At 38.0% G+C, this 16,323-nt stretch overlaps 1 protein-coding gene across 1 annotated transcript in view; it reads right to left on the reverse strand.

Annotated features, from left to right (window-relative positions):
• The window catches only part of ENOX1 (ecto-NOX disulfide-thiol exchanger 1), a 2,044,058-nt gene that overhangs the window by 214,177 nt on the left and 1,813,558 nt on the right, over positions 1-16,323 (reverse strand). The window lies entirely within an intron of this gene.

Consider the following 16,323-nt stretch of genomic DNA (forward strand, 5'->3'; position numbering starts at 1 on the left):
ACAATATGTGCTAGGTATCTTAACAGAGAACTGTTCTTCTTGAACAACATTAGATAGTCCAGTTGAACAGTTAAAAGGTAGAATAATCTCTTCTGAGCATATGCTGAGGATGATGTATATAGTTAGAGTTGCCCAGTACACTCAGTGAGCTACAGTTAAATAGCTTTAGCTATGTCCCATTAGACCAGCTCAGCCTTAACAATTTGTATTAATTCCTATGATCGTACTTAGGAATACTGTTCATAATTAATTGTCGTCCTATTATATAAAATATACTTTTGCAGGATTAATGATTGTGTTTATGGTAAGCGCTTAATTCTTAGCCAGCACGCGATACAGGGGTTGGCACCAAAATTATTCAATGACCAGCACACCAACAAGAACAAACTTCGTTCCTTAACATTAATTATCAGATAAGCAGGCTAAATGGTATCGTATGTGATAAGTGCTAGTCGCTCAGCAGGACACAATATATGGATTTGCACCAAAAGATATACTAGATTAGCACGCAAATAATTCACATAATTCTTCCAATTGTATTAAATATAAGTTGTGCGGGTTTAATGGAAGTTTATTTGATTAGCTTTAAACTTCTAGTCAAAACTCGATCAGGGATTAGCACCAATAGGCATCGCCGATCAGTACGCTGTTTGTATAGTAAAAAAGATGGTCTATGGAAAGATATTCAGTAGACAACTTGTTTAGCACGCCAATAGTGCATGAGTACTTTCTATTGTATAAATATATGTTGTGCGGGCTACTGGAAGTGTGTATGGTTAGAATGTAAACGCTTAGCCAGCACTCGTACAGGGATTGGCGCCAATAATGTTCAGCACGCTAGTTGGTACAGTAAAAAAGCCAGTTTATGGAAAGATAGTGTTTCAATGCCTACAAGTTGGCGTTAGTGCTGAGATCATCAACACTTCACAAAACTAGAGGCAAGACTAGTAAATGGTAAAATGGCATTAGCGATTGCCTTCTAAACCAATAATTCATGACCATCACACTAAACATTCATTAATTATCGGTCTATGGTAGATAGCGTTACAGCGCCTAATCATGGGTGTAATTGCTGAAATTACCAGCACTCAAAAGGAAATGCAACATGTCTAATGTTCAAGTAAATTGCAAGTCATGAGCATTGCTTGGTTCAAATGGGTTTGCAGATGCCTGTGAGCTATGCTCAGATGGTGAACTGGGAGTTTGTATTTTTCATTCTGGACTGAGGAATATGCATTTAGATAAGAAAATATTGTTGCTTAAAGGCAGGTGTGGTTAACATGTTGAAAGATGGACATGGACGCTATTATCTTTTTTTTTACTACTGTAACTCTATGTCACTGGCAATATGGGCATATCTTCACTGTAAATCATCATCGAGACTGTTTAAATTTTTTGACTTCTGTAAATATCAGAATAAATGTCTTAATATATTTTTGAAATTCCTTTGCTGGAGTGTTTTCATTGTTAGTTGTTTCCTACTGTGTTATTATATACACAATTTATTCTTCTATCAGCAATCTCCTGAAAATTATTAATGCGTAGTGTGCTACAACTACAATATATATGAAAGAGGTTTTTGAAATTTCTCTTTTATAACTTTATGAGGATGTTTACCAATTTTAATGGTTACAGAGTACACAGACACACACACACACACACACACACACACACACACACACACACACACACACACACACACACACACACACACACTCACACACACACACACACACACACACACACACACACACACACACACACACACACACACACACACACACACACACCCCCACACACACACACACACACACACACACACACACACACACACACACACACACACACACACACACACTAATTAGAAACATTTTACTTGTTAGTAGGGCTGCAGATGATTTTTAGAGGGGCATCACTATGGCAATTTGAGAAGTTTATGAAGTGTATATGGTTGAATATAGGCCAGATAGATTGGGTTTGCAAAAATGATCTAGAAAATTATGGGAACATGGAGTTCACTAGAGTACAGAGCGTGTGGTTATAAGTGTAGGACATGGTGCTAGATAGCTGTAGATCCTGTAGTAACTTAAAGTCATGTTCGGATATTCAAGAAGCTGCCATTACTACAAATGTAGGGAAATGCATGGATAAGTAAGTTGTTTTTTAAAAGCTATGTTTAGTGTTTTCCAGAGGATGGATATATTTGATGAGTAGCTCTACACCTATCTGACAATGACTGATGAACCCCAAAAATTGATATATAGCTTAATGTCAGAAATTAATATGTTTACTTTGTGCTGGTCATGTAATCTGATTAAACAGTGAAGCGACAGAGCATAATGCAACAGTTGACACTTGGCTGCAGTTTTGATTATGCTACATGAATCCACTTTTATTGGATGTTTATAACTGAATACTTGAAACTGTATGACACAAAACCTGCATGCACAGAGTCATGTTGCATTATTAGTTTATTTTGGGTACTAGAATTGTTCAGTTCATTTGTGTTATAGTATTTTAGCTTGTAGTGATGTTTACTGTAATTTGAAGATAACATTAAAGCATGTATATATTTCATTTGAAGGATGGGATTTCTCATGTTGCTGTTATTTAGATAGGGTTATTAAATTCAGGCCATAAAGATTATTATAAGTCTATAAATGTTAGATTGCTAAGGGAGAAAGGTTATTTTGTTTCCACAGAGCAATGTGTTATTTGTTCTGTACACTAAAGTAAAAATGTTAAAACAAACCAAGCTGAGTCCACTTTCGTTATCAAACAAGTTTAGCACTTTCATTGGGTAATTCAAAATGACTTCTTCAGAACAAGATAATAAGTAACAATACTCATTAAATAACAAATGAGAAAATAATATGACAAAACACAATAAATGAAAATGATAGTTTGATTTTTGACAAATTTTCCAAAACAGGAAAAACTGCATAAAATATGTAGCTAATGTAACATAAATAATTTTGTATTTCTCCATATTCATCTCAGATATCTACAGCTTTCAGCCAAAAAAAGAAACAACCTTTACAGAACTTTTACATTGTATAGATTACACACCATTTAAACTAAAGGATTTATGAACAGACTAAAATATACAATTCCATATGAAGAACTTAATACTGAAAATGCAAAGGCAAATGTATTATATCCAATGGAGCACAACAAACGTAAACTGTGGTTTCATAAATAGACAGATATATTGAGAAAGCTAAACTTGCATTAGCCATAAAACAGCTTCTGGAGTCAGTCATGAAGGTTAAAATTTGGTTTGTTTTACAAATCAACAGAACAAAAAAAGAAGTTATGTACTTACCATAACATTACATGTGAGTTGTTCATTTCGCCTTCATTCTTTACTGATGGGTTTGGAGCTGATCCCTCGGCTCTGATATGGCCAGTTGTAAAGCTTGAGGTCTTCAAATAGCTCGAGGCCAAGTCCCTATCCCATGATGCACCTGGAATTACCTCAGATATTGTTTGCTGCGTATAATAATACCATATGCCATTCTTTCACTCCCTAGAGAAAGGTATAGAAGGAATGAGTAACCAGGATGGATACAGCATCTCGGTCATCTATCAGCCTAGGAGGGGTTAGGAGCGAGGGACATAAGAATGAAGATGAAATGAACAACTCACATGGAACGTTATGGTAAGTACAAAACTTCTTTATGTGAAGTTGTTCAATCTTGCCATTCATTCTTTACTGATGGGTAGCATCCCAAGCACCATCTATCTCGGGTGGCTCATGGGACAATATTTCTCAGGACTGTGGATCCAAAGGAGGCCCTGTCCCTGGCGGCCTTGTCAACTTTGTAATGAGTGATAAAGGTATGAGGTTTTGACCAAGTGGCTGCTGCACAAATATTATCAATGGGAAGCCTGGCAGAAAACGCAGATGATGTAGAAACTGCTCTAGTTGAGTGAGCTTTAATCTTGTGTTGCAAAGGCATATTGGCAGCTGAATAGGCAAAGGTGATACAATCAGATTAGACAGAGTTGTTTTAGCCACTGGTCTACCCTTCCTGGAGTCTGAGAATGAAAAAAAGTTGGTCTGATTTTCTGAAATCTTTTGTTCTACCCAAATAAAATCTGAGCTGTCTGTGAACATCAAGCTTGTGCAGCATATACTCTAAATTGTTTGCATAGTTGGGGAAGAAGACTGGCAAATCAATAATCTGGTCGAGACTGGTTTCAGTGCAAACTTTGGGCAAAAAGGAGAGGTTTGTTCTAAGTGAGACTCTGTCAGCATGGAATATCAAATATGGAGGATTGATGGATAAAGCCCGAAGCTCTGACACTCTGCAGGAAGAAGTAATAGCTACCAGAAAGATGGTTTTCCATGATAAAAATTTGAGGTTACAAGTGGAAGCTGGTTGAAATGGAGGAAGAATCATCCAGGAAAGCATAACATTTAGTTTCCATGGAGAATAGGGAGATTTCACAGGTGGTCTAATATGAAAGGTCCCTTTGAGAAAGGTTTTGGATAACTTGTGAGACATGATATTCAACCCTTCAAATCCAAGATGAAAATTAGAAATTGCAGCCAATTGAACACGAACTGTTGCTGCTGCAGCACCTTTGTTAAAAATCATAGTTAAGAACTCTAAAATAGAAGCCATAAGGGCGAAATTTTTTTTTTCAATTTGCTAAGATATATCTTTCTAGTAGAAGATTTATGAGAATATAAAAGGATCTGTTTTGTCTCATTAGAGAGGTTATGGAACCTGGCTATGATGGGAACTGGAGCAGCCAAACTGTCAGCTTCAGGGACTGCAGAGAGGGATGAAGATCCCCCGACGAGTGCGTCAGAAGGTCTGGAACTGGGTCCAGAATCCAAAGATCCTCCAAAAGATGAAGTTAAAGGAAGGGGAACCAAATCTGATGAGGCCAATGAAGGGCTATTAGAATGATGGTCCTTCCCAGGGTTTTGGCTTTTTGTAGAACCTTGGGTATCAGTGGGATCTGGTGGAAATGCATAGAGGTGACCCAGAGGCCAATCGTGTAAGAGTGCATCCCTTGGGGCTTGTCCCAGAGGGGGAATCAGGGTAAAGTAGCTTCTGCATTTTGTGTTCATGTGACGGGCAAAAAGATTGCAGCAAGGCTGGCCCCACCTGTAGAATATCTTGTCCGCTCTTTCTTTCTTGAGGGACCACTCATGGGGCAACAAGATGGCCCTGCTGAGCTTGTCTGCTATTATGCTGGATTTCCCCAGGATGTGCATTGCCAACAGAAAGCACTGGGTGGAAACAGCCCACTGTCAAACTCTGAAGGCCTCTCGACAAAGGGGGTAAGACCTGGTTCCTCCTTGTTTGTTCAAATACCAGACCACTAAAATATTGTATGTCTGAATTGCAATCGTACCCAGAGGAAGAAGGTCCTGAAAGTACTGCAATGCCAGAAGTACCGCTCTCATCTCCAGGACATTGATATTCAGATGTGTCTCTTGATCGGTCCATGTGCCTTGGGTTGAGTTTCCCTGAAAATGCTCCCCCACCCTATCAGGGAAGCATCCATGGTCACAGTGGCCACTGGAGGGGGTAGCACAAATGGGCGTCCTATCGTGACATGAAGTGAAGTCAACCACCACTGAAGGTCCTTTTTGCAGGATTTTTAGATCATTATAGTATGAGACATGGGAAGCTCTTGGTATGACCATTGAGTGAACAACAGCCATTGTAGTATCCGCATGTGCATATCAGCTAGTGGTATGGCTTGAATTGCTGCTGCTATCATGCCCAATAATTTCAGAATTTCTGATGCTGGTGCTCTGTCTTTTGATATCAGAATGCTGACATGCTGATGAAGAAGAAGGAGTCTTTGTACTGAAAGCCTTAGTGTGGTGGTGTCCAACTCTGCCCCGATAAAAACAATATGTTGTGATGGTGACAAGGCAGATTTTTCTGAGTTGATTGTAATGCCCAGATGATTGCAGAGTGATAGAGTGGACTCCCTGGCCTGAATGAGTTGATGCCTGGTGATGGCGGTAAGCAGCCAATCGTCTAGGTACAGAAACACAGGGAATCCTAGATGACTCAGGTGAGCTGTGACCACTGCCATGTATTTGGTGAACACTTTGGGGGCTGTAGTGAGACCAAAGGGCAGGGCTCGAAACTGATAATGATTGGCTCCCAACCGGAAGTGCAGGTGATCCCTGGATGGTCTGGCCATTTTTATGTGGTAGTACATATCCTTGAGATCTATTGAGCACATCCAATTGTCTTTCCCTAAGAAGGGAAGAATAGACTGAAGTGTGACCATCCAAAACTTAGGCATTTCGGATACCGGTTCCACGACTGGGGACCAGTTCCGAAAGGTAAAGATTGTCGTCTTCGATGGCAGTGGAGCCGAAGTCAAAGACTTTTTTGATTTCTTCGAGTCTGAAGTCTTGGAAGACTTTGAGGACTTGCTGGATCCATCTTGGTCACTCAAAGCTTCCTGAAACGACAGTTTCAGCAACCCTCTATCAATCAATTTTCTCTTCCTTTCCTGTAACACCCTAGAAGAAAAGGAATGGCATATAGCACAGCTGTCTTGTAAATGCAGAGCTCCTAGGCAGTATACACAGTTAACGTGGCTGCCTGTTACAGACATCTTTTGGCCACACTTTGGGCACTCTTTAAACCCAGACTTGGGGTGCTTGTCTTGGTCAGCCATTGAGAAAAAATTACTGTCACAAACACACACAGCAGAAATGCAAGTTCAATACATATATATATATATATATATATATATATATATATATATATATATATATATATATATATAGCTATATATGACAGTAAAAACCTTTACTGTCACACAATTGTCTACCAATAACCTTCTAAAGCATACTCCTTCCTTCCGATAATGTTATATGTAGATGGCAGTGATTTACATGTTTAACTCCTCTGAAAAAATAATCAAACACATGACCTTTATGATATTACAAGTGCACTACATTTCAAACAAATAATTCTCAATCTCAGCCATTAGAAAACACCACATCCTTTAAGTAGCTTGGCCTCTGGCTTGACCCCACACTAACCTTTCAGCACTGTATTGACAAAATGGGTCTAAAATACAACAAACATTATTCTGGGCATGGAAAATCTCTTACCTCCTCTCTCCAGCTGGCAGAGAAGGCAATGAAAATGAGATTCCTGTCATCCATCTTCAATGTGGCCTTCAATTTTTGCAGCTCTCTCAAAGACACTTTCCTCACTCCAAACAACTGCTAAAAAATGTATTGTTTCATAACTTTAGCACCCAGAACAGAGTTTCTTAAAAAGGCTATACAACTAACAATTCAGTAAGGAGTTGATCAAATCCTCTACATCCTACTATATAAGCTGCTCAACCAACACATATTCCCATCCCAAGCCAATAGATTTATCGTAAGAGAAAAAGTCTACAATCTAGGAAGATAGCCCCAAATCATACCTGCTCAACACACACCTTCTGCTAACAAGAAATGTTGCAACCATAGCTTCTCAGTCCCAGAACTCAAACTATGCGGATTCATTACCCACCTGCAAAAGTAGTCTAAACAACTTCAAAAACTTCAGAAGCAATTCAAAACAAAATCTACTAGAAAGAGCTAATTGTCAATGTTGGAATAACTCAAGCATTTCCTGACTCTCATAAGCCATAGTCGTCCTATTATGCATGCTTCCATAGAGTCCTGCGTATATCTCCCCCTAACATCCTACCCTATTCTTCCACTCTCCACTTATCTCTTCCTACACCCCATCCCCTCTCACAGAATACATGTTCTATCCATCCCATCTGCTTTACACAGAATGTAGACACAGATATAGAAATCAGCAAGGTATTTCAGCACGTTTTCTCCACACTTTACTGAAGCAAGTACAGATATTTTTTTTCTTTTCTTTTGTTTATGTATATTGATCCTGTATAATATTTATGCTGACGTAATCTCTGAATGTTCAACAATGATGCATTCTTATGACAATGACTGTTTGCTTTCTGTGTTTTCACACCCCAGTAAACACTTGTCTCACATGTAATAGCTCTTCAGTTATTGTAAGAACAGCAGAAAGTAAACCATGTTGTCTTCTTCACTAGATCAGATGATCCCATCAGCACTTAACTTCTGGTTCTTGCTTCAGTAGAAGGGGCATGGGCCCCTGGTTAACACATTTTAATAGAGACAAGAGTGTCCAAATAAAACTAAACTTAAAGGGATGAAGAGACAGTGCCTATCTAGAAAGTTTAGCATTGCAGTCCTCCTGTCTATATAGCCAATGCAGTGGAGCATGGTCTGTGACCAATGTGAACTTTCTCCTCATCCTACAGTATTTTAGCATACTGAAGCCTCACTTTCTATTGCACAGTATTACTTCTCAATATTGCTGAGTTTACAACTAATGCAGCAAATAACGTTCTTTAATGGTTTGTGATAAGACAGCCCCTATGACCAACTATAAGGCATCAGTCAGTAAATGAATAAGCAAAGTAGGGGGCTAATATTTTATTTATTTATTTTTTATTTTACATTTGTTGACCGGGCTAGTCTAGCTGGATATATGTCCATTTTCAGTAGAAGCCCGGGGAGAAAAGCTCCAATGGTTAGTACAAGTTTAAACAGAGATCAGCAATACAAGATTAAAATTTATAAACAGAGGTAGGTAATACACATATTACACAAATATGAAAGGAGCAAAAACAAAAAGTGGAGTAATAAAATGTCTTACAAAATGTAATAAAATAGTTTAGGCTCAAAACTTAACATGTCCTTTAATTTCTTAAATGCTTCTTCTGTGGCATCTGTCCACTTGACAGGGAGGCCACAACCTTGGTCAAATCCATTAACGGACAATATATGGTTGCAAAGTGTAAAATAAACATATGGTAGTAATTGGCTAATCCTATGAAAACATTTACCTGTTTCCTGCTATTGGGTGTTGGGCAGTTATATATCACTTCAAGCTTCTCTGCCAGTGGCTTTAGTATCCGTCTACCTATTATGTAGGCCATATAATGGGCTTCTGATATCCCTAACTTTCATTCCATTAGGTTGTTCATCAGTCCAGACATATGTAAGGAGCCCAATTGGCCTAGACTTTTGGGAGATGACTTTTCTGGTCCTCTGAGAAGATTATTGTATTATCAGGGTGAGTTATACGGCATAGCTTTATATTAAAAGAGGTCATCAAATGTGAAGAATGTCATTTTCTCTTTTGTTTCAAGGGTTAATGGATTTTCCAATATTTCATTCTTAAGTACAAAGTGGATATAAGTCTTGATTTACTTCAGCTAGTACATCCACTTGATGCACAGAGCAGGAACCAAATTTAGAAATATTGTTTGGTTTTCTGAAGTAATTATAAAACCTTATAGGTACACCGGACATGAGAACCAGTATGACGGGGTTATTCCACTCACTCTAAGACTTTTTCATAACTCCTAGTTTCAGCATTTTCTTTATCTTTTCCTTAACTGCCTGGCATTGGGACTCTGGTAGCTGGTATGGTTTTACATTTACTTTTCCATCAGACAAGAGTTTCAGTATTGTGCTGGATTAAATTAGTCCTGCCAGGTAACTTTGAAAATATATATGTTTTTAAGTACAAATCCAGTCTTTCATTTATGTATTTATTTATTTATATTTGGTTTGTAAAAGAGGTTAGTATCACTGGGCAGATGCTTTTTTTCAGGAGAGACTCAATGTGCTAATATACTAACTAGGGGGAATTTGATCAAGTCACAGGGGAGCTTCCCTGACTCTTTTTAAGTGCCATGGGATTTTTAAATCTGCATGAGCTTTCAACAGATCAGTTAAACAGGATGTTGGTTTAATGTGTCATCCAGTGGACTTTAACTTTAACTTATTGTTTCTGGGAAACTGACAAGGATTCCCGTATGTTGTCTTCAGGGCACACAGTAGCAGCCTTGACTTCTTTGGTAAACATACTCACTACAGAAATCTCAGTTTCTTTCCAAGGTTGTAAAACATTTCTGTGGTATATCTACTGTATTTTCCTCTTTCCATTTTGTCTCACCTTATTGTTTACTTCACTTACTGTCTGTTGTAAATTTGAAAGGTCCTTGTGACATTGCTAGGGACTTGTTCAACAGTGATCACCAACAGAAGTACATTGTCCGCTGTTTTGAACTCTCAGAAATGAGCATGTGAATTATACATTCTCTGTCATGCTTCCTATACTTTTTCCATATGTTCCTTTACTATGGACATTACAATGTTTAACCTTTCTTGCAGGTCAGTAAAGTATTCTCTCACAGTCTTAAAGGGGCTGTTTTTCTCTTCCCATATTTCTTTCATTCTATCAAGCAAGCCTTGGGAATATCTGCCATATCACAGTTCAAACTGTGTGAATGCAACTGAAGGTTGTTGTACTTCCCTCACAACAGAAAGAAGACAGGGAAGTAGTTAGCCCAGATCTTCCCATCCTCTTCTAGATTATCCCTCAACATGGGCTTTAAGGTTTTATTAAACAATTCAACTATCCCATCTGAGGGTGGTAAAACATAGGCCCTCAGCTGTTTTACCTTAAAGAAATGGAAAGGGTTATACCTTCCTTTAGACATGAATGGTGTGCCATGGTCAGTAAGAATTTCACAGGGAATTCAACTCTAGAAAAAAGTAGTACTAGATATTTTCGCTACAACTTTGACATTCACTCTCCATGAGGGTACTAATTTAGGAACGTCGGTTGTATAGTCAATAACTATCACTGTATATACTAGTGACCCTTACAAGACTTTACAAGTGGACCCAACGTTTTCATTACTAATCATTTGACTGGGATTTCTATTATAGCTAAGGGTATCAAAGGGCTCCTAAAACCTGGGTTAGGCATCATCTTTTCACATTCTGGGCAGGTGGCACATATATTTTCGACTTCTTTCATAACAACAGATCTGTAAAATCTAGACAGAACTATAGCTTTTGTCTTTTTCATCCTCAAATTCCCCCTTCCCATAATGCGTCTATAAGCTAACTTCATTGCATGCAAGTCCTCTGAAAGGCTTTGATATTAACAATTGACTTAGTATTTGTTTCCTTTAATTGGTCACATACACAGCAAACCACTGCTTATTTCAAAGCAAGGATATGGAATGGGTTTATTCTGGTCAGCTGTTTTTCTTTCCACTTATATTATAATCTATCTAGTTCTCCTCAACCTATTGATCTTCCACTGGGCTTTCTTAAAATTATTATAGCTTATCTGGAGAGTTGCTAGATCAAGGTTTACTTCTTTAGGATTCTGTAATAGAGGGTGTAGCCTCTTCTCCCATAAAGACAGGTACAAATTGTATCACTTCATCTAACTCATCCTATAAAGGTTAACTATTCTCATCTGCTTAAGATACTGGCCTTTTCCTTTTATCTAGTTCAGCATTGTTTCTCCTTGTTCTAATCATAGAATCTCACTTTGCTATATATTTGTCTCTCTGCCCTGGTTTAGCAGAGAGAATCTTAAGACTCTGTTGGGCTTCCTGAATACTTACACCTACATATTTTTGTATACCTGTATGCCCTGTATCAGTTCTAGTATCAGTGCCAGTACTGATTTCTCCTTTAGTTCTGAGTTCTGAAGTTCTGGCATCAGGTCTGACTATCCCTTCTAGGCAAACCAAAATCTTAGAACATTTGAAAGCTTCTAGTCCCACAGCTTTGTTTTTATTGGGTCTGTGTGCATCTGCCAACACATTAGGTTGCACACCTCATCCCAGGTCTATATCAGTTTAGTGGAAACTTACTTTGTCAAATGCCTTTTCATTCACCTCTTTTCATCAAACCCCATTTCATCAACACATTTGCCCAGTGTAGTGTGATCTTGGAGATGGTATATATATAATTGAGGGAGGGGCACAGCCCCCCCACATCATTCTGTTTAGAATGGTGTAATTTTTCTTACAATTACTTTTTTTTCCGCTGGGAAACTGTTTTGCTGATTTAACGGTTTGATGAAAAGGGGTCAATGAATAGGTATTCGATAAAGTAAGTTTTCGCTAAACTGATATAGACCCCCGCATCCCACACATATTTTCTAAAGTCTTTAAACTGACAAAAGTAACAAGTAATTGTCACAACATGTGTTATATTAGGCACTGAAGTTACTAACTGTAATAGTTTGTATTTATATTTGGTTTATAGGATACTCATTCTTGTCTCCATGTATACATATTACATCAGTTTTCAGGTTGCTACTCTTTTTGTGCTTATACATATATTACAGTTTAACTAGTGCAATCATGTTCCCAAAAGTCTAACAATCTTAGCAGCTCCTTCCCTCCTAATGAAATAACGTCTTGATAAGATAGGGGACAACACAGTCACAGGATATAGATTCTAAAATCTTAAAAGTTAACAGTTCTACATTATCACATTCTATTGGTACATTTTCAGGAACACTAACAGCTTGATGATTAGTATTATTAGTTTTTGCAGGCACATAGCTGCTGCCATTATTTGTATAGTACTTTACTGAAAGCCTTGTCTTAAAATAATAGTAAAATAGTCCAGTTGACAATACTTTTGGTTTTTTTATAGCTATTGACACATGCTTAGATGAGGGATTTTTAGCAGCTCTTACTGCAGGCAAATTAGCTTTAAAGTTTACAATTTCATTTAATAACAAACATTCTACTGAAGCAGCTAGTTTTTCCAAAGACTTGAGGTCACACTAAGAATTCACTTTCTTAAGTGGCTAGGGAGTGCCCATTTAGATTTATCTATGGCTGGAATTAAATAAGTCATTTTAAAATGTATTGGTCCGTCCATAAAGAATGCCCAGTTATAGCACTTAAGGAGCTGTACTTTAGGTTTATGTGCCCACCGTGGCTAAAAATTCTTTCTTTAGTTATATGTTGAAATACTCATCATTTTCTCCAAAATCCATATAGGTTTTGAGGGTGTCTCCAGTCAGATATTGTCGCTTTCGTGTTAGGACACGAATAAACAAATCTTTGTGGGTTCTGTTCAAGCAGCTTTATTATATACAAACACCTTACTATTGTTGACTATAGACTGTAACTTAAGTAACTTATATACAGTTAATGACTATGATCATGCATGCTCACTCCCTAGCTGCTCTTTCAAAATGGCACTAAAGTTCTGCATTTGTGTGGGTTATATATGTGCACGTACATCCTTGCATGCTTCTTAAAGATACAAGCACGCACACTTTACACTCTGATCTACATCCTCTCTCTTTGAGAAATAGACCATACAATTGTTATGAGACAGTTTGGCATGCAGAAATCACAGGTGATCTATAGACATGCACTCATTCACTCCGGAGCAGCTCTTTTGAGTGTGCACCTTTAACCCCTAGTGGGCGTGGCTTAAGCCTTTAAAAACTAAGTTATCACCTTAGAGTTCTAGAAAACTCTCATTGAAAGAGGTCAAATATCAATAGAGTTGTGTTTGCCATCACATATGGCACAAGACAAAATATCCTGGTACCTTGTAAGTAACATGGTTTTGGAATTATTAATGCAAATATGAACAATCCATATTTGACGCCTAGAGGAGCAGTAGGGGTTAACTGCAGAAGACGCCTGGAGGAGCACTCGGCTGTACAATGTTAAACATATAGGTATGTACAATCAAGTCCACGTTGCTGCATATTTCACACTTGGTTTAGACCCTTGACCATATCATGTGACATAAAACTGGGAATTAGATTTAGCAACTGGGACAGTTTCTACAAAATGGTTGACCTGTGGAATGTTCAAATCACTTTCTGGAACAGAATCAGACTTTTGAACACATTCTGTTCTGGAAACAGTGTAAACTCATTCTTAGATTTAGAGTTTGCATCACAGATACAATGTTGTGATTGCAATGATGATGATGGTTCTGGTACAGGAAGAAGATGTTTGCGATTCCTCCTATACTCCACTCCTTCGGAATTTACCAAGTAAATCTCAGATCTGCACAGATGCCTGTAATCTGTCCTATTCGATCAAAACCTTTTGTTGTCTGGATTCGTACTGTCTCTCCTCCCCTCAATGGAAGAATTAATCTGCTCAATCTGTCATAACTAGATTTCTGGTTATTACGCTTCTTAAACAATTGAGCTTTGATGATTTTATTGTTCTTGGGTTTAGGCTCCAACAAACTTGAGGAAATAGGTAGCATAGTTCTAGATTGTCTGGAAAGTAGTCTTTGAGCAGGGGAGCCAAGAATATCATCATGGGGGTATGTTTCTGAGGTTAAGTAAATTCAAGAATACATCAGTATTGTCACGCTTTGACCTTTCAAGTAACTACATCATTGGACTGGGGATATTCAGGACTACTAGTGATATGCACAAAGTCCCATTCTTTTGCAAATTTCTGAAACAACTGGCTAGTGAACTGAGTGCCATTGTCAGAAAAAAGTTTGTGTGGGCTACCATGAACTGAGAAATGACGTTTCAACAGTAGCTGAGGATAAGTTTGGTAGTAGATCAATCTCAAACCAATTTGAATAAGAGTCTACCAAAACTAAGTAGTGTTGATTGTTGCACTCAAAGATATCAGTTGCTACAGTAGACCAAGGTAGTTCAGCAAATGGATTTAGCTGAAGTGCTTCTCTTTGCAAATGCAGTCTAGTACTATTGCATACTGAACAAGATGAAAGAACTCTATCAATGTCTTTTGATAATGTATGCCAAATTACAATTCTCTGGCTCTTCTCTTAGTGGATGTGGATCCTGGGTGACCACGACACAAAATTTGAATATATTCTTGTTGTAAGAAAGCAGGAACAACAGTTTTAGGACTTTTGAAAATAATACCATCTTACATCAACAATTCATCCCTATAAGGAAAATAAGCTTGCACCTCAGGTGATACACTAGATTACTTCAACAGCCATTTGACATTAATATAATGAGTTAGCTTCTGTGAAATTGGATCAGTCTGAGTGTTATCACTTACTCATCAAGTCTAGTGGTAGAAAAACTATGCAATGACATCACATAAAAGTCAAAAGTCTCAGCATCAAGCTGTTCTGTTGAATTTCTAGGAGATCTGGATTAAGTATCAGCCAGATAAAGCAACTTGCCTTTAGTGTGGACCAATTTGAAGCTGTACTTTTGCAATTTGAGCATCATTCTTTGTAATCTCGCTGGAGCAGAATGCATAGGCTTCTTTAGAATATTAACTAGTGGTTGATAATCATTTTCAATCTCAATAGCTCGACCATAAATATAATCATGAAACTTAGAGCATGCAAATACTATAGCTAAAAGCTCTTTCTCAATTTGAGCATATTGCATCTCAGTATAGGTTAGTGTTCTAGATGCATAGGCTACTGGTCTGCCCTCTTGAAGTATGACTGTGCCTAGGCAAAATTTTGAAGCATCACAGGAAAGAATAACTGGTTTGTTCACATCATATTATCTTAATGTAGGTAGGGTGGTAATTTTCTGCTTAAGGTCTTCAAATACATTCTGATGATGTTCCAACCATGACCATGCAACACTTTTGCTTGCTAGCTCTCTTAAAGATGCTGTTAACTCACTGAAGTCTGGTATAAATTTGCCTAAATAGTTGACCATGCCCAGAAAATGCTGTAAACTTTGCACATTGTTTGGCACTGACATCTCTAGAATAGCTGCATGCTTGGTCGGGTCAGGTCTCAAACCCGTACTTGTAAGCAAATTTCCTATGTACATAAAGTCTGAATTTGCACTTCAGGGGATTGAGCTTTAAGTTCACTTCACATGCTCTGTGTAGAACTTTCTTGAGGTTTCTGTCATGCTCTGCTTCACCATTGCCTGTAACCAACAAATCGTCTACTATGATGGCCCAAGAATAACCTGAAAAATTTGTTCCACTGCACGCTGAAAAACTTCACTTGCAGAATTTATTACAAATGACATCTTTAGGAATCTGTATCTGCCATACAGAGTACCAAAAGTAGTTAGAAATGAGGATTTGCGATCTAGCATTACTTGTCAAATTTAACTCTTTGGATCCAAAACAGAAAATATAGTGGCATTCGGTATTAGAGCTGCAACTTCTTCAACTGTGCCCATTGGATGATATGGTCTTTTTAATGCTTTGTTCAAATCTCTTGGGTCAATACACATTCTGATTTCATCTGAGCCTTTCCTATGAGTGGCTACCATGAACAATACCCATTCAGTTGGTTCTGTAGCTGAACAAATCACACCTTGCTGTACCATTTTATCCAGCTGAGCTTTTACTTTATTCTGCATAGCTATTGGAACTCTACTTGCTGGTCTGACTACTGGAGTGATCTCTGGGTCTAACTTCATGGAATATACAACTGGGAGCTTGCCCAATTTATCATCAAAAACATCAGCATGCTCTGAGAAAATAGCTTCTGAG

This window comes from Protopterus annectens, chromosome 5.part0, assembly GCF_019279795.1.
Source record: "Protopterus annectens isolate FY-2018-M chromosome 5.part0, PAN1.0, whole genome shotgun sequence".
Taxonomy (NCBI): Eukaryota; Metazoa; Chordata; order Ceratodontiformes; family Protopteridae; genus Protopterus; species Protopterus annectens.